This window comes from Chelonia mydas, chromosome 2 (assembly GCF_015237465.2).
Source record: "Chelonia mydas isolate rCheMyd1 chromosome 2, rCheMyd1.pri.v2, whole genome shotgun sequence".
NCBI lineage: Eukaryota > Metazoa > Chordata > Testudines > Cheloniidae > Chelonia > Chelonia mydas.
Genome location: NC_057850.1, coordinates 132,181,625 through 132,207,584, shown reverse-complemented (window position 1 = coordinate 132,207,584; position 25,960 = coordinate 132,181,625). Strand labels below are relative to the sequence as shown.

General features: G+C 41.3%; 1 protein-coding gene and 1 long non-coding RNA gene across 5 annotated transcripts in view; both read left to right on the top strand.

Moving 5' to 3' along the window:
- FBXL7 (F-box and leucine rich repeat protein 7) overlaps positions 1 to 25,960 on the top strand; it is a 311,069-nt gene that overhangs the window by 132,692 nt on the left and 152,417 nt on the right. The gene's annotated exons all lie outside the window — the stretch shown is intronic.
- LOC122464586 overlaps positions 2,749 to 25,960 on the top strand; it is a 24,265-nt gene continuing 1,053 nt past the window's right edge. Inside the window, exons 1-2 of the long non-coding RNA XR_006288765.1 lie at positions 2,749 to 2,759; positions 18,075 to 18,081. This is a non-coding gene — a long non-coding RNA (uncharacterized LOC122464586). The remainder of the gene's footprint in view (positions 2,760 to 18,074; positions 18,082 to 25,960) is intronic.

Here is a 25,960-nt window from a genome sequence, read left to right as displayed (position 1 = left end):
TCTGACATTTTGGAGTGTAAAATAAACAAATTAATAGAAATCAAAATTCAGAGGTCCTGAATATGGTTTTATGCACTACACTAATTTGATTTCAAGGGTGTTTGCCATCCATTTGGTCAAAGCTGAATGGTTTAAAATCTCCCTTTGGTATATTTCCATAACAAGGTCAATGAGCAATGTTCTTTTAAGTCACTAACATGTTTATAACTCTTTGGCTGCTGAGGGTGCCTTTTGCACCAGAGGAATTCTGTGATTTTTTTTTTCATAATACTATAACTGATATGGTGCTACCATGAAAAACAATGTTTCTTTCTGATATCCTGGGCAAACTATATACTGTTTTTTCCCATATACACTCTGCATTTTATTGATACTGTATCAAAGATTTGTGGGCATGGTCACATTGTAACACGTGTGACACTCTTTTCCCCCCTCCCCCACCCGCTCTGTGTGTGTATGTGTGTGTCAGGGTCAGTAGTTAAACTGCAGATGCAGCATGGGGAATCAAACTGAAGAGGACCCATTCCTCAAAGAGATTAACGTAGGGAGATTAGTTAATTTGTACAGCGTAATCCTATGACACAAGAAATCCCGCACAACATTAAGGAGTGGCTGCAGGCTAGTTAATTCCTAGAAATCAAAATGAAGCTGATGTCTGCAGGATCTTATTTGATAAGTGGGAAAAACGTCCTCGTTAAAGAATGGTATTGCTTCCCAAGGAGAAAAGTTTAATTATGTAAAGTTTAAACTCCAAGTACAGTGATATTCCTCTTTGTGCTGTTTAGAAGCAGGACCGAGGTGAAATGTAACAGTTTTCTCAAGTCTGCAAGTTGCAGCTTCTTACCTTGTTCCACCATTGGATCCCTTTGCTGGTTGTGAGACTGGTCGGTGTTCCATACAACTGGCTAGTCATCCATCCGTGGAAGTGATCCTTGAAAACAGGAACCCAAAGCAGTAATGGATCAATATGTTGAAAAGATCATGTGGCTTGTGCACTGAAGAAGTTGTCGTGGGTGTGTGTGTTGGGCTCCCAGTGTCTTGAGGCTCAGCGTTGGCACATATGGTGAGTAATCATAAAGCCTTGAAAGTGTGGAGTGGGTAAAGAAAAAGTGGATGCCTCTATTTATCACAAATTGTGGAGATATAATGAATACAGTGTGTGAATTAAGTGGCTTGGGGGAGAGTTAGTCTGACAGTGCTTTCTCCATCCCTTCTCTCCTGCTCATAAATAAACAAACCAACGCACCATGATTTATTTAGTCTGTACATGAAAATGCATCAGGAAGAGGCTACCAACTGTAATTCTGTCAGCAGAATTCCAATAAGATGACATACATTCTTTCCATTATAAGCTAGATTAACAAGGAAAAGGACTGCCTAGCCCACCTGGCGTTACACTGGCATTACATCAGACCTACTATTATTCCCTTGTTTTGATCTATCCTTCCCCAGGCTGGCAGAACACTTAGATCCATGTGGGAGAAGAAGCACTTTTTGTTACTGAACAGTGTCTGCTTCCCTCCCTCCAGCTCAGTGGTTCTCAGACTTGCTTGATGGAGCCCCCTTCTTTGTGTCTGCAGACGTTTACACCCCCAAAAAAGTACATGTACCACCACCCGGCTCCGAAGGCAAAGCGGAGAGCCGTGGCTGCTGGCCAGGTGCCCAGCTCTGAAGGCAGCAACACACCAGTAGCAGCACAGAAGTAAGGGTGGCAATGTGAAAAGTGATGTTTGTCAATATAAATCTTCACAGCAGACTTAGTGGCCCATTGCCACCCTCACTTCTGTGCTTCTGCTTTCACCCTGAGGCTGACAGCTGGAGCCCCACTGCCTCCAGGTGAGGGATTGGGTGGGGGGTAGAGCTTGAGCCTGGACTACCTCCTGGTGAGGGTTTGCGGGGGGGGGGGGGGGGGGGGGGTGGGGGGAGGAAAGTCCGAACCTGAGTGGTGGGGCTCTGGCTGTCAGCCCTGGGGTGGCAGGGCTCCGATTATCCCCTTTATCCCCAACCCAGGGCTGACAGCCAGCGCTCTAAAGCACACAGCTCATGCCTCCCATGACACATTCCCGCATCTCTCTTGGGAAGCCCACCCCGTAGTTTGAGAACCACTGCTCTAGCTGATGGAGAAGCATTTATAATGTTCCCTATGGAACAGTGGGGCTGGGGGGGGGGGGGGGGAATAAACATGAGGAAATAGTTTTACTTTGTGTAATGACCCATCCACTCCCAGTCTGTATTCAAGCCTAAGTTAATTGTATCCAGTTTGCAAATTAATTCCAATTCAGCAGTCTCTTGTTGGAGTCTGTTTTTGAAGTTTTTTTGTTGAAGAATTGCAACTTTTAGGTCTGTAATCGAGTGACCAGAGAGATTGAAGTGTTCTCCAACTGGTTTTTGAATGTTATAATTCTTGACGTCCCCCACACCCCCCGCAACCGTTCCTCACACGTTCTTGTCAACTGCTGGAAATGGCCCACTTTGATTATCACTACAAAAGGTCCCCCCCCCCCCCCCGCTCTCCTGCTGGTAATAGCTCACCTTAAGTGATCACTCTGGTTACAGTGTGTATAGTAACACCCATTGTTTCATGTTCTCTGTGTATATAAATCTCCCCACTGTATTTTCCACTGAATGCATCCGATGAAGTGAGCTGTAGCTCACGAAAGCTTATGTTCAAATAAATTTGTTAGTCTCTAAGGTGCCACAAGTCCTCCTTTCCTTTTTATATTGATGATTACTGTCTCCCTTGGGAGTAGAAAAGGTTTGTGGTTTTTTTTTTAATTGAAGGTGGCATAGATTCAGTCCTGCTCTAAGCAGATGCATTTTCCCTAGCCTTCGTTTATACTAAATTAAATTGCACTCATTTGTTTACACTAGAGCTGAATCTGGTTCCTGCTGTACTATATTACATGTTCTACATGAACAGATCATAAGCTGTAGGTCATAGTGGGTGGGGGTAGTCACTTTCTTGACTGTAGTGGAAAACGAGGCCTTTATAGACACCATCATTTGTGCCATTTTACCAGTGAAGATTGACATGGGGAGTGTCATAAAGGTAGAAAAACAAATACTGACTTGAGTGGAGTGATAATATAAAAAGTAGCATTTCAAGGAATGTTCAAAATTACCACATTGGCACCTTACGAGTGCTAATATTGCATTTGTGCTCACATGAAGGTATTTGTTTTGGCCTGAATTCTGTTTCACTCTAACAAAGGCATAAATGGAAAAATCTGTGCTGTACCAATAATTAACAAATCCCCCATACTCGTCAATCTTAAGCTTGGTCAGGTTTCTGGAGGGTAAATGTTCCTTTAATGCTGCTCCTGCGTGCCCTGCTGAAGATGTTCAGTACTTTGTCACTTCTTATAAATGTGCGTTAGTGGGAATGTGACTTTATAAACAACACTTATCTCTCAACTAACATTAGCACTCAAATTTTACCTGTCAAGAACTTGAATCATCTATGCCATCACAGATATTTTTGTGTCAGACTCATTGGCACTGACTCGCCAACTGTAATTGTTTCCAATTTCCAGTTCAGAACTAATCCATGTAGACATGGGATTTGCCAGACTGGATTAGATCATTGGCTTAGCAAATTTAATATCTTGCTTCTACGGTGATGTGTTAGAGGAAGATAAGTTCCCTTCTCCTTTTACTAAATAAAGAACCTCGCAAGATGGAAATCACTGTCAGAGCAGAAGTGGCTTCCTGAAATATACAGCAGTGTGTTTGAGCCGTGAGACATGATTAGTAGTATTACAGCCATGTTTTCTTACAATTTTGTTGTTTGGTCATGAAAATTATCCACTAATAAAGTATCTTTACTCTCCGGGACAAAATATTATGATTTTATTAAGTGGCATTGTTTTATTAAAAGCTTCTACTGCAACAATTCTAACCGGACAATCGGAATCATTGCCCCCAGAGGAAAATGGCATAACACGGTCATGATGTTTTATAAAACTCCACCTAGTGGGCTCCTTCTCACTGTTAACTGTATCATTTATTTCTTTAGTTGCCGTCATCTGATGGCTATAGTTGAAATGCACAACAATGTGGAATGAGTTTCTCTAGGATGCTGCATTCTATTTCACAATGCAACATATTAAACTACTTAAAATACTTCATGAGTGATATCACATGCTTGTGGTGGGGTGTAAATTACTGCAGTGCAGAGAGGGCATTGTGAATGCTAATTCATTGTGTTTTGTCTTGCTTGGGAGTTAAATAGAGGGACAGCAGTACTTCCTCCATTGCTAAAAGCGCTCCCACTCCCTCTTCCCCCTGGTTAGTTAAGGGGGAGGGATCCTTGTCAAGTAAACCTTGCATTATGACAAAATTCTATTTGTCTACGCACTTCAAGGACTACATTTAAGTAAGTTTATTATCTATTGTTGTGCAAAAAGCTAGGCAAAGATATTTTGTGCCGAGGTTTGTCAATTTTCATCACAATTTTGCACAGCTGAACTTAAAGCAGGTTATCCTCTCCTTTTGTAAGAACGTTTGGGATCCTGTCCACATCTGCAGAATTTCTTATTTTGGCTTTGGTACAGTACAGAGAAAACTAGGGTCATTACTTTTTTGCCTGCCATTGTCAATGTCTGTGTCTTAACTAACATGGGTACTGCTCTTAAGTCCTCAGAATCCCTTAAAATCAATCCTTACCAAGGCAAAACTCCCATTGAAGCTAGTGCCCGAATAAGGGTTAGATTAGTACAAAGAACTTGGCCCTTTCTGAAGAATCTTGAAAAATTATTCACTTTGTTCTTAACAGTTTTGGACTGGCTGTTAAAAAGTGCATAAGACATACTGGGCAGGACTTCAGGTTAGGGATAAAACCTGGAAATGCCCCATCATTTTTTTTTCACTTTGGTCAATACTGCTAACTGCAAATATTCTGGAATAATACTCTGACTAGAGGCATATCTCTGGGCAAGGTGCAGTCTATCTGTACCCTTGACTCCTAAGAGATGCTCTTGTGCTGGTAAATAGAACTCTGTTGTGCCATGAAATGGATGGCTAAGCACCCATCAGCATATCCACTCTCCTACTTAGTTTACAAATTAAAAATCAGAGAGGGCAAGTGCTGTAGAATGTAGTATTAGGTAAGTGATGTAGGAGATGGGGAAGGGAGCCACCCTTCTACAGAGCTTGGGAAGAGGAGGTTGGGGAGGATGGAGCCTCTCTTGGAGGGCTTGGAAGCTGAACAAGAGAGCTTCCAGAGATGAATTGGGAGATATCTCTCCCTGCCCAGAACAGTAGCCAGAAACCCTCTACTGATGGCAAGTAGGATAAATCTTCTGGCTACTGACCTGCTGGCTAGCTTGTGGAAGCTTGTCTAAAGGAATTAATTCCACTGGAACATGCTTAAATGCAGCATTTGTGGTGAGGAAGGCTATTATCAACCATGCAAAAATGACTGAATGAATAGCTCCATATGATTACACTTCCCATTTTCTTTCACAGTCCTATCTTGATAACTCTGGTAAGTGCATTGCTCTCAGGTGTCTTTAGATTTGGCTCTAGGAAATGTGATCTGACTTGCTCTTCATACCCTTCAGGTTCTTACCCATGTTCTGTTTATTTCTAAAACTCATTTGTTCACTGCACCTCTCTGTGCTCTTTTGGATCCCTAAAACTTGCATCTTCATTAGTTATTGTAATGAGTTTCTGTCTGTCACTTTCTGCACATAGAAAGTAATTTAATTTCCTGCACATACTTAGAGCAAGGCAAGGGTTTTTTTCTCATTATTCATTGCTAACCTGTGAGGTTTCTGAAAATCTCCAAAAAGGGTAAATGTTTAATTCCCCTTAGCCACACACAAATTCTTGAGCTGCCATTTAGACAGCTGACTCTGATCTCAAACATTCTCTCCCCCGTACCCCTACCCCCGCCTATGCTATTTTTCATTTTGTTACTTAAGCCTGGAGCTTAGTGACCATTGCTCAGTCACCATTAGAAGTTTTCTCTGTAGTCTCTGATACTTACTGTTTGTTCCCCCGACGCGTTTTTATATTTGCTACTTTGCAGGACTTGCTGGACAGTACCTGCCCACATACCTTATTATCACTGTTCCAACTCTGGGATCTTTCATGGTGAACAACTCTGTGCAGTTGTATGCATAATTCTGTGTTTAAACCAACCATTTTCACTTCATAAATTTTCGCATAATATAGATTTTAGTTATTTCCAGTTGGTGGCTCAATCTCCAGTACTTATTTGGACTTCAAAGTCTGCAAAATAAATCTGGAAAACTCATATAACTTCTGATATATTTTAGTTTTAGTTTAAGAACATTAAATTGGCATTTCTCACTTCTTATGATATTTTGGCACTTCTGTTTTCTCCTTAGAGAACCAGAAATTCACAAAGTTTTCAATATTCTAACCATCTTAACATCCCAAAAAGGCTTTTTTTGGGTTCAGTTTTTTTGGGTGTGAAAGATTTGTTCTTTAAACCAAAATGGTCCCACCTATCCAGAGTTTTTTTAGGAGTACTCAAAAGGAACCTGTTAACTTTAAGATCTTTGGGGGCAGGCATGCTCTTAATATGTGATTATACAGCACCTAGCCCAAATGGACCCTGAGCTGATGAGTGGGGGCAGTGGGGCATTCTGGATTAAACTGTAATAAAAGTAGTAATATTGTTGTCTTTGGTGTTTCATCCAATGAATTCAATTACAAAGAGTGAAAGATAAAATTTCCAGCAGTATGTTCTACTTTACCAGATCATGCAAGGCCTTGAGAAGAGTAGGATGTATAGTATGGCCCAATGAAAGAACATGGCCAGTTCCAGTGGTAGTACTTTTTGTTCATTATTCCCTCTGCTTGTTGAGTTTGACAGCCTCCACTGTGTTGTCTCTTCTCTTCTTCTCTTTTGGCTCCACCAGATTTGCTGGGAGAATCCAGTTTGCCAGCAGCTTTGAGATTTTGATGTGCCATCTACTCTTCTGTGGAATACAAGCTAGTCTGTCTGGAAGGATGACATTAGAAACTGCTGAAAAGACAAAATGTGATACTGGGCCCAGGGAATCAAACACTGTCAGGAGATCAGACTCCCCATTTTTCACACACAGAAGTGGGTTGAGATAGGCTAACCTTGAAGTTATGCTCCCTGATGAATAAGGCATTGGGATAGTTAAATCTTTCCCAGTGTCTGAAACCTCAGCAGAGGGTGAGGCATTGCCTGGCAGGCACCCTCCGGCAATATAATCAAGATAAGTCAGTTGTTGAGGCATGGAATTATGCAAATGCCTTCCTTCCTAAGGGCTGCTTCTGTCACATTGCAAAGGATTGGGGAGCTGAAGCCAGAATGAAAGAAATTACTTGAACTAAAAGTGAATGCACAACTCACTATTAATCTGAGAAACTTCTGATGAGAGGGTGCTTGAAACCCAACTATTTTTGGTCCTGGTATGGCTTGGTTTGGACTTGGATTTATGAAACAGCTATTAGTGGAACTTCAACTGGCTGAGTCTGTACTTGTGGCCTGTGGATTTTGGCTCATGGCAATGTGAAGCCAAAGTGAGGAGAGCTTTTTGTTTTCATAACGTCTTTAAGAGCTGAATACAGGATACTACTAAATACTCTGTACCTTCAAGGAAAGGTCTGAAAGCCTCCACTAGTCTCCTTTTCAGGGATGAATCCATAGGACTTTGCATATCACAATGGAGGCACGCAAGACACTGGCTCCTAGGCAGATGGAATCCTCACTCATGTCATTAAGAGTGTTTATGGCTTAAAAAAAGAATAGTCTCTTGTAGTCTGGTTTCAAAGGAATTGTGCACACTGTTTTGTTGGCCAGGGTTTTGGAGAACATCAGGGTGGCTCCCTGGAGAAATGAAGTGCATAGATCACTATGGCACTTGGTGCTCTCTAATTTTAAGGTGTGCTTATGTGCCACTCTGCTCTGCATCCAGAGGGTTCTTCAGGGAAATGAGGAAGAACTTGCTTTCCTCTGCACTGCACACTGGAGTGGGGGAACCTAGGCTTTCATGGCACAGGATCGTTGGTATCTGGACTCCACAGTTAAAGCCGAACAGCAAGTCAGTATACATCTGCTTTCTGCCATTTATCAGCCTCACTTGAGAGAAACATCAAGGGAACGATGGGGGTGGTGGGAGGTGGGGAGGGGGAAAGAAAGAACAAGAGCAAGACTACCATCTAGGGGAAGGGATCAATTTCAGAAAATAACTATACCCATAGGCATTCCTTCTTACCGGTATAACTTTGGGAATGCTAAGGGGTTGCACCAATTTAACTAAACCTGTATATGTAAATAATTCAAAAACGGTATAGACAAGCTTTTGGTTTCAGAGCAGATAAAGACTATATTTTTCTCAACTGAGTGATGTAAGTGAGGGAAGAGGGCCCTGTTCCACCAGTAATGAAGATCTGAAAAAAACCAACATGGTGTCAACAATGTAACGAAATGAATAACTGTTTCTTGAGAGTTCAAGGAGATGAGCACAATAGACTATCGGTGGAGTTATTTCAATAAACCATCTGCAATTTATTTCCTTGTGTTCGTTTACATAGTGTAATGCTAGGTATGCTTTGGAGGATTCTGCATTTCTGTTCTTGCTAAAGCTGTTTCCTTTCTGCATAATGAGCGGCATTAAATCACACTGGCCTGATGGGCTTGAGCTAGAAGATAATATATTCATGTTTTACCGGAGAGGCCTGCCTTTAAAGTGCTTTGGACTGTGCACTGCTGACTGCTTAAAGCAGTATAATTCATCATTTGTAGTAATACAGCTTTGTATAACAATATGCAAAAAATAAAATACCCTTAGCATGGTTTTGCAGCATAAGGCTGAAATCCTAGACAGTACAGCAGTCTATGTTGGTATTGTATTTCAAATTGCTCCCTGCCTACATGTCCCGTGAGACATGTGTTTTTCTTACCAATATAGTCCAATCATGAACTGTGTTGGGTCTTCCCTAATAGCTGGCTGCATGAAATGACTTGATTAGCTATGTTTTGTGTGCAAAATGCTGACTGAACATTTGTGTGAATGGTGCACATTAAGGCCCTAATTCTATACCCTGTACTTGTATTGAGTAGCACTTCAAATGTAGTCAATTTAATTAAACAGAACTTTGAGTAAGTACTACTACAATCAAATGCTAAAGTAGTACTCTGACTTTGACACCTCAAACATACTTCTGTACTATCAGTAAAGGATCATCTTTGTATTTCACCGTGGTAAGAATTTTTCATTAGTGACTTTTTGGATGGAAAACACAATTTCTGCAACATCAAGACTTTTTCTGTAGGAAAATTTCAATTTTCCTGATTTTTTTTTTTTTCATTTTATATTGGTAAAAATCAACAAAATATTTCAATTTGTTGAGATGTCCCTAAATGTTCAGTTTAGGGTCAGTTCAATATTAGATTGTGTGTGTCTCTGGTGCCTCAGTGCTTCATGGGAGTTGTAGCTTGCGTGCCTCATGCTCCTATTCTCTCATATGAACCAGTCTGTCTGGCCAGACTACAAATGCCATGATGCAACATTCTGCACTCTGACCGGAGTGCAGTGCATCATGGGAGTTGTGGTGTTGCAGTTGCATTATGAGATGTAGTCTCACCTCACAGCCCAGCAGAGGAGAATGGGGGCATGAGGTACCTGAACTGCTGCTACCATGAGGCAATGCTGCACCATGAGGAGATAAAGTTTAATGTTGAATTGCTTTGAAACAAAATATTTTGGTATTGCTAAATCCAAACGTGTGGGTTTTTTGTTTTTTTTCTCCAGAACTTCAGGTTCTGTGAAATTTCAATATTTCAACTTCTTATCCCAACTTGAGACAAAAACACAGGTTCAAATATCGGAATTTCCCCTGGGATAGAAATTCTGATTTGTGTTTTAAGCTTTACTTTGTATAACCAATACCCTTTTGATAATTCTTTCTGTGGGTGATAGTATTATAATTATTTCATTTAGACTGAGATCCGGTGGTAGGGATTTGATCAAATTATTTATATTGTCTACTTTTGGTACATCACAATTCTCCCTATCAGTATCCTTTAGGTGTATAGTGTTACACATCGTACATCCCACAGCTGTCAGAAAAAGGAAGAAATAAATTACTTATATCGCACTGACATTAATGGAAACTTTGCATGTGTAACAACTTCAGAATCAGGCTGAAGGTGAGGAAAAATAAGGCCAACTGTATTTTCAGTCATCACACAAACATTTTGCAATCATGGTAAATCAGTCCTGCTGGAAGAGGAAGTATGATGAATCTTGCCCATATGCTCAGGGTTTAGCTGATCACCATATTTGGGGTCGGGAAGGAATTTTCCTCCAGGGCAGATTGGAAGAGGTCCTGGAGGTTTTTCGCCTTCCTCTGTAGCCTGGGGCACGGGTCACTTGCTGGAGGATTCTCTGCTCCTTGTAGTCTTTAAATCACGATTTGAGGACTTCAGTAGCTCAGACATAGGTGAGAGGTTTTTCGCAGGAGTGGGTGGGTGAGATTCTGTGGTCTGCGTTTTGTAGGAGGTCGAACTAGATGATCATAATGGTCCCTTCTGACCTTAGTATCTATAAATCTATGGTCCAATCCAGCGGTTAGAGTGCTAGCTTGGGCCTCTGTGGACCAACATTCAATTCCCTGCTCTGCCACAGACTTTACCACTTGATGCTGGGGAAGTCACTTAGCTTCTTGGTGCCTCAGTACCCCTTAAGTAAAATAGTACTTCCCCTTACCTCACAGGCAGAAATCCACTGGTGTCCAAGTATAGTTGGACTTAAATGTCTTTTGGTCAAAATGAGGTGATGTTCTTTACATAGATTAATTGAATGGAATCATTCTTCAAGTATCTCAACTCCTTTTTATATTAATTAATTCAGTTAACCATCAATTCATTCAGATAACCTTAAGAAAATAAAGGGTGATCATAGTCAAACCTCAGCTAAATTCGATTTTGCTAGTAACTCAAAGAGCAAAGGGTTTAAAACACTGAATAGTGCTGAGGAGAGAAAAGCCTATAAATAGAATCTAAACTATTTATACAACTACTTATAACTTTCAGAAGGGTGCACATGCTATCCTAATTATTCTTGGTTCTCACTGATCTTTACTTAAACGTTTGTGATCCTCTTTTAGGTACTCTCATACTACAATAAGGTTTTCTTCTTCCCAACCTGCCCCGGCTATCTTTCTCACACTAGAAAAGCCTGTACAGCTTAATCTAAACAGCTAAAATTCTCCAGCAGATGTAGCTCTTATCAAAACATTGTTCAGAGTGTGTTTTATATCACTGGAGTTTCAGGATTTTTGAGGAAGCGGGGTGACTTTACTCTGTATGATCATACCCCAGAAGTGACTCCATTTCAGTGGTGGTGAAGTGCCTTGGGATCTTCATGAGGGACAAAGCTATATAAAAGTAAAACACAACTACATTTAGCATGTAAAATAAACCTTTTAAAGGGCCTTTTGGAGACTGCATCAAACTTGTGCAAGTTGTAAAAGTTTATCAAGAAAAATATGATGGTTGTTGCCATACAGTAGGTACCATTACAATGTTCATGTTGCTACCTCAAGTATAGTACTTGTAGTAACAATTCTGTCTTCCTGTATTAGGAAGAGGAGAGCACAATACTACAATCATTGCAGAGTGGCAAATGTGAAATTTATAATAATGCCCTCTGTAAGTGCTTAAATACTTTGACTACCCACCATCATGTACACAGATACCACATGTGTGTGCATCTGACCTTCTTTTCAGAGGACTGTTTGTAATGAAAACAAACAATAACAGCAGAGATGCTTAGTGATAATCAAAAGTTTCTCATTTGGAAATGTTTGCCAGTTTGGAAATTATTGCCTTCAGCTGTGAAAATAGTAGGCTTTTCCTGTGAAGAAGAAAAACCTGTCACTTCTAAAATAAATATCAGTTCTGTTTTGCAAATATTGAAAAAGAGTGACTTTGTTTTAAGATTACACTTGGTTCTATAAATGTTACTTGCACTGAGGGATGAATTATTTTGTTATCAAGTAAAAGAAACTGGGTGACAATGGCATTTCAGCGTTAATGTTAATATTGAGCTGCACTGAGATCTCTTCATGTGGCTTTTGCACAAAGAAAGTTCAAGCTTACAACTCAGAGACTTGGTTTGGTTTATATGAGCTGCCTGGACTTTGGAAATTGATCCACATTCAGAATTTGATTGCTGCACTAGAAGACAATCCACCATTAATTGTTATACCAGGATTGACTAACCCCAGTATTTCCTGACTGATGTGATATGCTCGGTCATTGCTGCTGGTGTAGTCTTCAGGAGATTGCTTCTAAGGAACTGTGCATCTCTGAATGAGATGTTTTGAAACATTGGAGATAAGGGGGCCTTTTGATGGACCTCCACCCCATCATTCCTTTCCTTACAAAATGCTATGGGGTTTGTTCATCAACATTGCATGACCTACCTGTGGCAGTTGGGAACCATATTGTATTAAGTTATGTTTCACTGTAGGCTAAGGATTGCATGCAACTCCAGGGCAGAGGGTCACCACAGTTTCTCCAGAAATCAAAAAACAGTTAGAGGCGATTTTAAGACAAATCACCTAGGTTGTAACACATCCAGAGAGGTACCACACCCTGGGGAGCTCACACATTGTTCAAACTGGATTTTCGGAGACCATCAAACAAATAAAGGACTTTTGGGTAAAAAGGTGGGTTAACACTGACTAAGGACTTCTTTCTGATCCAGGAAATGGATAGGACCTTCTGTCGAACAGAGTTGCAGAAGGGTTGGAAAGATTTTTGCCTACTTGTGTATATGTTCTCTTATTGGTTTTTTTGTTTCCCTTTAATGCTTTTACCCTTAGAATAAATGCAGTTTGCTTTGTGCAGAAGGCTGGTTGGTAACTAGGGTGCACCATTATAGCCCCTGGAGAGAGCTTAACCACAGTACTGGACCCTCATCAGACCTGTTGGGGAAACCATAGTGAGATGCAGAGAGACTATAAGCCTAAACTCCCGGTTTGGAGCAGGAGAGATGTAGGTCCGAGCCTGAGAGTAGTGACAGCTGGGATCTGAAAACCTTAGAGTACCCTCAAAGAAAACTAGTGGTTGAAGGGGAGGAGTAAAATTTAACCCTAAATTGTGACACCATGATCCTTCTCTGACAGGAACAATTCCATTTTCTTTGTTTTTTGATCATTACTAGATATAAGGGATCCAGAATCAAAATGTAAGAATTCACTATTGCATCCTACATGCACGTGAATCATCCAGCTGGTCAATTAAGCCATTGGATGGTCTGTTTATTTCCCTCTGAAAACCTCAAGAGGTATTTGAGTTATTTGGAAAAAATTGAGTAGGTCCTGGATAAAAGGGCCATAGATACCACCCGGTGAGTCACTGCATTTTTGAGGTGACTGCATTTTTTCACACACAGGTCACAGCATAATTTTTGACCAGTTTCTTTTCTAATTTCCTTTCTTCCTCAGAGACCGATGCATTTCAGTTTTTGAGAGCTTTAGTGTTGACACTATAGTTATCAGACGTGTATGTGTAGTCAGTGCAGTGATGGATCATTATCTCCTGTGTCTCACTGATGATGAATAATAACTTCTCCAGGATGTCTGTCAGGGTAAGAGGTTTGGGGTGAGAGGCTGCAGTGCTAAATCAGTCTTTTAAAAAGATAATTTCAGAGGATATGAGAAACCGTTATGCTGTCATGATACTTTAAATTTTTAAAAGAACAAAGTACTTTGCGATAGGAGGTTAGTCATGGCCTTGCTTAAAATAAAGCATGAAGGTAAAGCTTTAGAATACATTATCTAAAGGCTGGGATTAAAGTATGGCTGTACTGTGAAAATGTAAAAATGATTATGTAAAAAGGCATCTTTATTCAGCAGATCTGCTTTCTTTGATTAAAGTAGCTTGATATTACTGCTTTTATTTTTCTAGAGCCAGCACAGCTGAGGGAGTGGGCTGGTTCTGTTCCTTCTTTGTATTGTCCACAGAACTGATTAAAAAGTTCTAATCATTATACCTGTGCAAACCCAGTGCCTTCAATGGGCAGCAGAGGTGTTGCTCAGCATAGTCAGGCCTGCGGAGATTTTTGTTACTGGTCATGTGTGATAAAGAATGCAACTTGATTCTCAGATCCCAGGCAGAGTTTGCAGGGCTGTCAGTTAGAAAAAAGTATGTTTGTCAACTGAATGTATTTGATATGGATTTACCTTTTAGTAACTCTTCAGAATAAAACACCACTTGAAGTGTTTTGGAACCAGTAACAACACTTCAAAACAAAAAAGACTCCCAAAATAAAATAAAACAGGATATTACTGCATTTAGGACAGTTTGCAAGCCAAGAGGAGGAGAAGTAGAGAAAATAATGTTAACACTTTTTTATAGTACAAAAGTTAAGAAAAATGTCTGTATATCTGGGTATAGTGCTTAGATTATCCACAAATGCCAAGTTTGTTTTTAAAGTCATAAGGTACATATAGTGCATAATCAGCAATAACCCACATTTAGGTGAATAAATTTAAGAATACAGTTTAGATATTCACATCCAAGTATTTGGGTACCTCACTCATGAGAAGTTACACAGAGAGTTGGTTGTGGAAAGCAAATATAGCAATGAGTGAAGATTGTCCCTCAGTAATTGAGAATTAAGCTGGTTGTCCATTTGGAAAATAGAATCCATGAGGAAAATATTTTTTACTTTCCCCACTGTGCTTCTCATCTGCACTCCAGCTCATCCCTCTTGGTATTGCCAATGTCCAGTGATGTGTTCTATGTAGATGTCTCTCGACCACCTGATGGCATCCAACACCATGAGTTGTAGCATCAGCCGAGTGTAGTGTTGACTGATTCCGCATTCTCTCAACACTCGTTCGTTACTGGGGTCCCATGCGCCCAGGGTTCTATGATGAGTGTGTGTGTCTGAACCTAGTAACCCTTAGCTCTCAAGGTGTCGGCCAGAGGGACGTATTTCTCCACCTTTCGAGCTCGGGTGTCACGAAAGACCATGGTCCTGTTCTCGAAGAGCACTGTGACATCCACCGTCATGATCTTCTTCTGGTCCTTGCTGGTGATGACGATGTCCAGCCGCAGTTGGCTGTCAGTTCCGGGTATGGTGGAGTTCACGGCAACCTTCCCCACAGGTGGTGGGATGGCTCTAACCAGGCAATCTTAGATGGCATTGTGTCACAGCTGCCAGGCTCTTGAGCGGGGCATGCAGCTACACAGGACGTGGGTTAGTATCTTGTTGGCGTAGCCGCACTTCCTGCATCGCTTGTCCTGATTCCCGTGGTGCACAGCTCCATTCAGTGGGACGCAGTTGAGCCGGGCCCTGTGAATGAACCTCCAGTTGGCAAATCAGGTGAAGCTATCCCTGGGGAGGAAGTGGTTGCTGGTGTCCCATTTGCACATCACCTCAAATGCCTTGCCCTGGTCTGGCATCCGTTTCAAGTTTTCCACATACTGGCAGTGGATGGCATCCTTCAGGGTCCTCTCTGGCATGGTTCTGGCCCTCTGAGTGATGATTGTATGCTCCGTGTTCTTCACCTGTGGCACCAGCACTCCCAGGTCCTAGCGTACCTTGCACCACATCCAGTGGCAGCTGATACACTTCTCCAGTCGTCATGTAGCATTGTGGGCATGAGTCCAGAGAGAAGGAAAGTCTCCCACATCTCTTCAAAATTCGCCTTCTAGGGAGCCGCTCAGGTAGGTGGCGACATCTTGGTTGGAGGAGGTCCTGGAGGTTCACTTCTTGATGACATCCTGCATATAGTTCTCTCTTCAACCCATGTGTTTTAAAGAATAAAGGAAGTAGGTTTTTGGAAATTTGAGTAAACCAGTGTGTGTGTTTTGTTTTAAAATTTTAATATGAATGAATAGCAATAATTACTGATTTTCTTTGGGCACCTCTAAATCAACCATTCAAATCCAGCCCAGGCTGCTAGTGATCAAAAGTAGTGCTACTTGATGTTTTGGTGGTTAATGTGAAACATGTTGATGGTCTCAGTGGACAGGTGTCTATTGCAAGAAGCACCAGCAAGTTTGCAGAAACTAGCACCATGCCTTGTCAGCAACTTTGGCAGAAAGGCCCTAGATTGAATAGTTCTGGAAAATGAGCTACTTTAGCCTTTGGTTCTTCCTGTTTAGGATTTAGGGAGGCGAGTGGGCCAATGTTTGGCGAAGCTTGTGCCACTGCTGCTTCTGTGGATAGATACTTATTTAGATCTATAAATGGGAGTGGCAGCAACTTGTATACTTTTAGGTTGCTAATGCTTTCCATTATGAATTTTATATTTTGATTTAAATAGAGAATTTTAATATCTATGGCTGAAAACTCAGGAGCTTTTACTAGAACAAAATTCATCCAGATACAGAGAGTGGAAAAACAGTCACCAACTTGCAAATTTTACTGTTATCTACATATGTGCCAAAAGCCATGTAGAGTTGGACCTTGCAAAGGGAATTAAAACCAACAGTAATAGGTTCTATAGCCATATAAATAAGAAGAAAACAAAGAAAGAAGAAGTGGAGGTTAAGGATAATCTAGGCATAGCCCAATATCTAAACAAATACTTTGCCTCAGTCTTTAGCGAAGCTAATGAGGAGCTTAGGGATAATGGTAGCATGACAAATGGGAATGAGGATATGGAGGTAGATATTACCACATCTGAGGCAGAAGCCAAACTCGAACAGCTTAATGGGACTAAATCGGGGGGCCTAGATAATCTTCATCCAAGAATATTAAAAGAACTGGCACATGAAATTGCAAGCCCATTAGCAAGAATTTTTAATGAATCTGTAAACTCAGGGGTTGTACCGTATGACTGGAGAATTGCTAACGTAGTTCCTATTTTTTAAAAAGGGGGGAAAAAAGTGATCCAGGTAACTACAGGCCTGTTAGTTTGACATCTGTTGTATGCAAGGTCTTGGAAAAATTTTTGAAGGAGAAAGTAGTTAAGGACATTGAGGTCAATGGTAATTGGGACAAAATGCAACATGGTTTTACAAAAGGTAGATCGTGCCAAACCAACCTGATCTCCTTCTTTGAGAAGGTAACAGATTTTTTAGAGAAAGGAAACACAGTGGATCTAATTTACCTCGATTTCAGTAAGGCATTTGATATAGTTCCACATGGGGAATTATTAGCTACATTGGAAAAGATGGGGATCAATATGAAAATTGAAAGGTGGATAAGGAACTGGTTAAAGGGGAGACTACAATGGGTCATACTGGAAGGTGAACTGTCAGGCTGGAAGGAGGTTACTAGTAGAGTTCCTCAGGGATTGGTTTTGGGACCAATCTTATTTCATCTTTTTATTACTGACCGCGGCACAAAAAGTGGGAGTGTGCTAATCAAGTTGGCAGATGATACAAAGCTGGGAGGCATTGCCAATTTAGAGAAGGACCGGGATATCATACAGGAGGATCTGGATGACCTTGTAAACTGGAGTAATAGTAATAGGATGAAATTTAATAGTGAGAAGTGTAAGGTCATGCATTTAGGGATTAATAACAAGGATTTTTGTTATAAGCTGGGGACGCATCACTTGGAAGTAACAGAGGAGGAGAAGGACCTCGGAGTATTGGTTGATCACAGGATGACTATGAGCCGCCAATATGATATGGCCGTGAAAAAAGCTAATGCGGTCTTGAGATGCGTCAGGCGAGGTATTTCCAGTAGAGATAAGGAGGTGTTAGTACTGTTATACAAAGCAATGGTGAGACCTCACCTGGTATACTGTGTGCAGTTCTGGTCTCCCATGTTTAAGAAGGATGAATTCAAACTGGAACAGATACAGAGAAGGGCTACTAGGATGATCCAAGGAATGGAAAACCTGTCTTATGAAAGGAGACTCAAGGAGCTTGGCTTGTTTAGCCTAACCAAAAGAAGGCTGAGGGGGGATATGATTGCTCTCTATAAATATATCAGAGGGATAAATACCAGGGAGGGAGAGGAATTATTTAAGCTCAGTGCCAATGTGGACACAAGAACTAATGGATATAAACTAGCCATCAGGAAGTTTAGACTTGAAATTAGACAAAAGTTTCTAGCCATCAGAGGAGTGAAGTTCTGGAACAGCCTTCCAAGGGGAGCAGTGGGGGCAAAAGACATATCTGGCTTCAAGACTAAGCTTGATAAGTTTTTGGAGGGGATGGTATGATGGGATAGCCTAATTTTGGCAATTAATTGATCTTTGACTATTAGCAGTAAATATGCCTAATGGCCTGTGATGGGGTGGGATCTGAATTACTACAGAGAATTCTTTCCTGGGTGTCTGGCTGGTGAGTCTTGCCCACATGCTCAGGGTTTAGATCATCGCCATATTTGGGGTCGGGAAGGAATTTTCCTCCAGGGCAGATTGGCAAAGGCCCTGGGGGTTTTTTGCCTTCCTCTGCAGCGTGGGGCACGGGTCACTTGCTGGAGGATTCTCTGCACCTTGAAGTCTTTAAACCGCGATTTGAGGACTTCAGTAGCTCAGACATAGGTTAGGGGGTTGTTATAGGAGTGGGTGGGTGAGATTCTGTGGCCTGCATTGTGCAGGACGTCAGACTGGACGATCATAATGGTCACTTCTGACCTTAAAGTCTATGAGTCTATATGTGCTGGCTTTCTCTAAATTGTCGACATAATAAATTCTGCAATTATTGCTTGAGTTCTACTAGAAAAATATTTACCCATCATTATCCCATTTAGCCTGGCCCAGTACTCTGTAAGTGCTCCAATTCCTGAAATAATAACAACCACCTTCTGTTTCCCTCTGGTTCCTTTTGGGCTGGGTTTGTTTTGGATAGAGAACAGGTTATAGTAATTACACAATCACACTAATTATTGGGCTCCAGTTATGCTCCACATTGCGATTAGACTCAGATTCATGGGTGTAACGAAATAGGAAGTTTCCATTCCAGGAAATATAAAATTCTGAGCAGCTCTTACATTGGACAATAGACTATTTTTCTCTTAAGTTTCCTATATAAGGGACAAAAGGGATTCAACAGAACAGTAGACTGTTTGGGCTGATTCCTAAAGCCATTTACTCAGGGCCAGATCCCATTCTTATTGAAATCAATGGGAGTTTTGTCATGGATTTCAGTAGGATCAGGATCTGGCCCCCAATTTGTACATGAACTCCTGGGATATTTGCAAAATTAGGACCTTCAGATTTGATGCAGCTTTTTCATAGTTTTTTTATAATTTATTTGAGATGCTCCATTCATGGCAGGAGTTTTAATAGAGAGTGATGTTGCATGCTGTTGTGAATGGCTTATTTTTAAGATGTTTTTCTTCAAGATAGAAACTGAAGTTATTTAGTGGAATGTGATCATTGCTACGGAGTGATAAGTAAATCTGCAAATAGTAGCTTTGCTGACAGTCGCTATGACTGAGGTCCTCAAACCTGCAAAAATGTAAATAGAATCACCTGTGTAGTACCAGTGACTTCAGTGGGAGTACTTCTGTAAAGTTCAATACATCTGTGAACCTTTGCAGGACTGGGGCCAAAGATTGTTAACACCATAGAAGTCACCTTTCCCCCTAAACTCTGCTATATACGAGTCTTATGGACACTGACATATGTGTGAATATAAAGTTTCAGAACAGTTGCTATGCCTCATTGAGAGCAGCCTATAAAATCTCCAGAAACTCTGAGAAATTTCAAATGAGGGCACTTCTAACTTTTTTATAACTAGAAATTGACTTTTTCTCCCCATGTTAATTGCAAGTAATGTTGGAGGAAAATATGACTTGTGAAAAACTGCAAGAGAAAGGATACATGGCTTTGCATGGAAACCTGGTTTCAGCCTCAACTGCAAAACTGGCCAAAACTTCAGATTCAAGCATACAAACAAAAATTAGACACATTGCAACCTGTCAGAAAGTGTGTTTTAACACTAAATATCTTGCAATTCTGAGCCCTAACACACAAGAACCGAAATCAGGCTGCTCTCTGATGCAGAGAGGCAAAATGTACCCTACATTGCTCTAGGATGGCTGGCTCTTTCTAGCCTGACTGCTGCTAGAGCCAGGTCACACGCTTCCCTACAAAACCTCTAGCCTTCAAGCAGGACAAGGAAAAAACTCCTGAGCATTTGAAGTGATAGCTTACTATTTAAATACAGTTTTCAGTACACGACATCTGTCATTTTAGTAGTTACATTTAGTGTAATGAGTAGGGCCCTACCAAATTCACAGTCCATTTTGGTCCATTTCATGGTCATAGGAATTAAAAAGTCATAAATTTCATTACTTCAGCTATTTAAATCTGAAATTTCAAGGTGTTGTAATTGTAGGGGTCCTGACCCAATAAGGAGTTGGGGGGGAGGGGGGTTTGCAAGGTTATTGTAGAAGGGGTTGTGATACCGCTACCCTTACTTCTGCACTGTTGCTGGCAGCGGCGCTGCCTTCAGAGCTGGGCAGCTGGAGAGTGGCGGCTGCTGGCTGGGGTCCCAGTTCTGAAGGTAGAGCCACCACCCGTAGCAGCACAGAAGTAAGGAGGACATGGTGTGGTATTGCCACCCTTACTTCTGTGCTGCTGCCTGTAGAGTGGGGCCCTTAGTCAGCAGCCGCCACTCTCCGGCCACCCAGGTCAGAAGGCAGTAGTGAAGAAATAAGGGTGGCATGGTATGGTATTGCCACCCTTACTTCTGCACTGCTCCAGGCCGGGCACTCCCTTCAGAGCTGGACGCCTAGCCAACAACCACCACTCTACAGCCGCCCAGCTCTGAAGGCAGCACAGAAGTAAGGGTGGCAATACCCCCTTAAAGTAACCTTGCAACCCCCCTGCAACTCCGTTTTGCGTCAGGACCCCCAGTTTGAGAAACGGTCTCCCCTGAGTAATCTGTATAGTATAGGGTAAAAGTGCACAAAAGACCAGATTTCTCGGTCCATTATGCATTTTTCATGGCTGTGAATTTGGTAGGGCCCTGTTAATGAGTTCTTTGGAGCAAGTACAATCTACTGATGTTTTTTTACAATGCCTGGTATAATGAGGATTGGGCCATGGAGCTACTATAATTTGACAAGTAACTTTCCTTATCCATTTCCAGAGTTGCCTCCTTTCCTTTGTATTTATTCTCCACCACAAGAATACAGTGTTTAATGGTGTTCAACCATTATCAGGAGGACGTGTTGCCTGTGCAGATAGTTTTTTCTGGAGCCAAACACTCTGATACACTAACAGGCAGTAATATCCTCTCAGATAAGAATTATTATTCGACTGAAATTTGCATTTGGTTTAAAAAACATATTTAAAAACCTTGTAGACTAGTAGGCTGAGTCTTTGTGCTCAGTAAAGATGTAAAGACCATAATTTGGGGGGGTGGGGGGGGATCATCCACGTAATACAACAAATCTTCCAAAAAATACACATTGCAATGTCAAAACGTCACTGTTCAGCATTCTAGGTATTGGCATGAAAAGAGCTTTGTTCTTGGGGGCTCTAGAAAACAAATATTGTTCAGAGGCTTTTTGAGTCAGTGCCATCAGTACAAAAGAGCATGATTGATGTAAAAGAAGAGAATCTGTGTTAAATTACACCAAACTGTAAATTCTGAAGTTGGGGAAAAAACCAAACATTCTAAAGTGAGTAGGAAACTTTGGGCTGGGCTGGAAATGCTCTGTGATGAAGAAAAATACAGAGTAGTTGTATAGGTCTCACTCTTCTTAGAAATCCAGTTAACATCTCTAATCTTGATTGGCCTGTCTCCAGTTTCCTCCTCCTGCTTGCAGAGGACACTTTTGGGCTTCTTGTACATATTTAAATTACTACAAAAGGCCTAATGTTGTTGGGTCCAGACACCTACAGCCCAATCCTGCGCTCATTGAAGTCAATGGCAAATTCACTGGGTGCAAGAGCCGGTGCTTAATGCACATTGTAGCTTTGTAAACTGCCTTCCTAATGAGCTCTTCGTTCTTCCTCTTAAAGTGAAGTTGGAGCAGGAGTACAGATTACTTTAAATCACATACTTTGTTTAAAGAAATTTGGGAGCTCTTTTTCAGCTGTGCTTTTGCTAACAAGCTGTAACCTAGCGCCCAGTGTTTTGTTCCTTCAGCAACTTGAGCTATAAACAGCCTTACGTTAAGTAATTGAAATACATTTTCACACTGAGTATTGTACTGCAACTTTACTCTTACACTGCTAGAACTCACTCTTCTAATACATCTGTATCTGCAGTATTGCCCACTCTTTAGATTTTATTGCAGCTAGCAATTTTGAGGTGCCTTTTACCTGTCTTGTTAAAACATCATGAAAGGCTCCCACTCTGGAATTTTTTATTCTACAAAATAGCCACCGTCTCCTATGACAGTCAATGGGGATGAAGCCAGAAAGATGGCTGCCATTTCCCTGTAGTCTCTCTGAGCGTGGAAGTGAGGCTACCCTTAATAAAGTTGGCTTCCATTTCTTCTCCCTGTTTTCAGTGTGAGTTGAAACCACGCCCACAGGCAAAACAGCTGTTACTCCATAGATCATGGTGCTGGAGAGGACGCAGACTGTGGGGAACAACGGAGACACTGTGAAAGGTGGATGGGAAGAGAGAGGGGGAGTGAGGCACTTGGGGAGCAGGAGACAGATTTAGGGCTGCAGGGGAATGAGGTGAAGGGGGATGTGGGGACAGGAAGGAGACTGAGAGCGGTGCAGTGGATATTTATGGAGTGGGAGCGGGAAGGCCATGTTGCCAGCTCTCTCAAACTGTGAATCACAGGATTTTGGTGCCTGTAGGAAGAGCTGTCATGATGATGCGAGATGCTCCTCCGATCCCATGATTGTCAAGGCTAGGCAGAGCTGTGAGCTAGCATCCTCAGGGCGAAGGACAGACACCTGCCCTGCCATTGAGTCCTGCCTTTGATGTATGGTCCTAAAGCAGTGAAAGGGTCCTGGGGTGGAGGGGGAAATGGGGGAATGCTGCTGCTCAGTCTGGGGCCCTGATGCCAGCAGCAACACTTTTCCCTCCCTCCTGCTGCTTTGGGACTTCTCCTGTACTTGGGATCTGCACAGTGCAGAAGCTCCAGCAGGCAGTGAGGGGGGTGAGAGGGAAGGAGTCAAGACAGTTGTCAAGGTTCCTTCCTCACTCTGAACTCTAGGATACAGATGTGGGGACCTGCATGAAAACCTCCTAAGCTTGCTTTTACCAGCTTAGGTTAAAACTTCCCCAAGGTACAAACTATTTTACCCTTTGCCCTTGGACTTCCACTGCCACCACCAAACGTTTATCTGGGCTTATTTTTATTAGGAAAGCGTTGTTTGGAAACGTCTTTCCCCAAAAAATCCTCCCAACCCTTGCACCCCACTTCCTGGGGAAGGTTTGGTAAAAATCCTCACCAGTTTGCATAGGTGACCACAGACCCAAACCCTTGGATCTTAAGAACAATGAAAAAGCATTCAGTTTCTAAAAAGAAGGATTTTAATAGAAGTAAAAAGTAACAAAGAATCACCTCTGTAAAATCAGGATGGTAAATACCTTACAGGGTAATTAGATTCAAAACATAGAGAATGCCTCTCGGCAAAACCTTAAGTTACAAAAAGAGACACAGACAGGAATATTCATTCTATTCAGCACAGCTTAATTTCTCAGCCATTTAAAGAAATCATAATCTAACACATATCTAGCTAGATTACTTACTAAGTTCTAAGACTCCATTCCTGTTCTGTCCCCGGCAAAAGCATCACCCAGACAGACACAGACCCTTTGTTTTTCTCCCTCCTCCCAACTTTTGAAAGTATCTTGTCTCCTCATTGGTCATTTTGGTCAGGTGCCAGCGAGGTTATCCTAGCTTCTTAACCCTTTACAGGTGAAAGGATTTTTTCTCTGGCCAGGAGGGATTTTAAAGGTGTTTACCCTTCCCTTTATATTTATGACAACAGTAATAGGGGAACTGCATGTCATTTCCTATCCTATGAAAGGGTAAGTGGAGTCTCCATTTGAGCAGCCAGGAAGAGGCATGAAATTCTCTCACACACACAGCCAGAAGAGTAGAGGGGAGTTAGAAAGTCAAAGGACAGGCTAAAAAGCGTGGTTTGGCCCCACAAATCATGAGATTTTAAAATCACTCATGATTTTTTGGGATCAGATTCATGATTTTTGCACTCACAAGGTTGACAGTACTAATACTTGGTATTAGCTAAATTACAACGGCCAGAGTTGTTATTGGGATTCCTTTTAAACATTTGAAACAATGCAAGCAGCACTACAATACAGCACTTCCATATGAAGAGCAATTAATAAGACTGGGACTTTTCAGCTTGGAAAAGAGATGACTAAGGGGGGATATGATAGAGGTCTATAAAATCATGACTGGTATGGAGAAAGTAAATAAAGTGTTATTTACTCCTTGTAACAGAAGAACCAGGGGTTACCAAATGAAATTAGTAGGCAGCAGTTTTAAAACAAATAAAGGGAAGTATTTTTTTCACACAACACACAGTCAGCCTGTGGAACTCCTTGTCAGTATATGTTGTGAAGGCCAAGACTATAACAGGGTTCAATAAAGAACTAGATAAATTCATGGAGGATAGGTCCATCAATGGCTGTTAGCCAGGATTGGCAGGGATGGTGTCCCTAGCCTCTGTTTGCCAGAAGCTGGGAATGGGCAACAGGGGATGAATCACTTGGTGATTAGCCATTCTGTTCATTCCCTCTGGGGCACCTGGCATTGGCCACCGTCGGAAGATGGGATACTGGGCTAGATGGACCTTTGGTCTGACCCAGTATGGCCGTTCTTATGTTCTTACAAATGATTTTGATGAGTGCCCCGGTGAACATAGTTAATGTCTCTTTTTACCTTTACTACAAGAATTTACAAGATATTGCACTAATTCAGTTTACTCTGTTATTGTGCATTGTGTCTTGATATATTGTGAAATGAGGTAAGCTGAACCCTGATACCAGATGGTTTACCTTTAGGAATGTGTTTCTTGTAGATCCCTGGCCAGTACACATAACTGGAATGAGATTATTTTTGAAACAATGATGCAGAGTCCCACATTATGAAGTTCAATTTGCTTCTGTTGCTTAATGTTCTTGAAGAATGACAGTTTTGTAAATGTTCTGTCAATGTATCTCAGCTTGCTTAAGAAAATTTGTTTTCTAGCAAAACAAGCACAGTGGCTAGCTAACCATAATCCTTTGGCTTCAGGAGTCTTGTAGTCTTGCACTAAGAATACATGCATGAAAGAAAAGAAGCAGATATTTACTTCTGTTGAGGTTATAATGAAGATTTATTTACCTTTCTCTATAATCCTTGTAGTCTGAGGGACAATAACTTTGACTGGTCACCAAAATATAAATAATTTGAACAAAGTTTACTCACTCTCTCGGTAACTCTAAACTGGGGAGTTACTCTGCTTATGCCAGTCAGAGAGGAAAGTGGCCATTCATGTGTCATTGCAGTGGTTCTGAAGCATCTGTCAGAAGTATCTAACCTTTGAAATTTCTCAGTTTTGGCAATGAATTTCACACAGTAAAAGTTAAAAACAAAGTTTGAAACAAAGGACCTGAAATTTAGGGTACAAAAAACCTACCGACCTCTGATAAAGCAGAGATCTGTATCAGCAATCTGATGGGCTGCAACATGAATTGAGGTGGAAATATTCACTACCGAGGAACCAAGCATGAAGCAGTAATCTGCATCAACAATCTAATGGGTATATTTGTCAAGAACCCTGTGGAAGTAAATGTTGAGTTAAATGATAAAAATATGACTTTTTAGCTCAGTGGTGAGCCAAAATCTTTTATTTAACAATGAAATACATAAATTATTATCAATGGCTTTATTGTGAGAGGACAATCCCAAAACTGTATAAAACTTCTTCTCATTTGATAGTTTTGTTAATTCATAATATTCCCAAAGAAATGCTTGTCTATTGACAACCCAAATATAATTGGTCTGATTCTTTACTGCCTTCCACCTTGTTGGAATCATTCACACCTGTGCAATGAATGTAAAACAGTGGCACTAATTGGGCAGCATCTTTTGCCCAT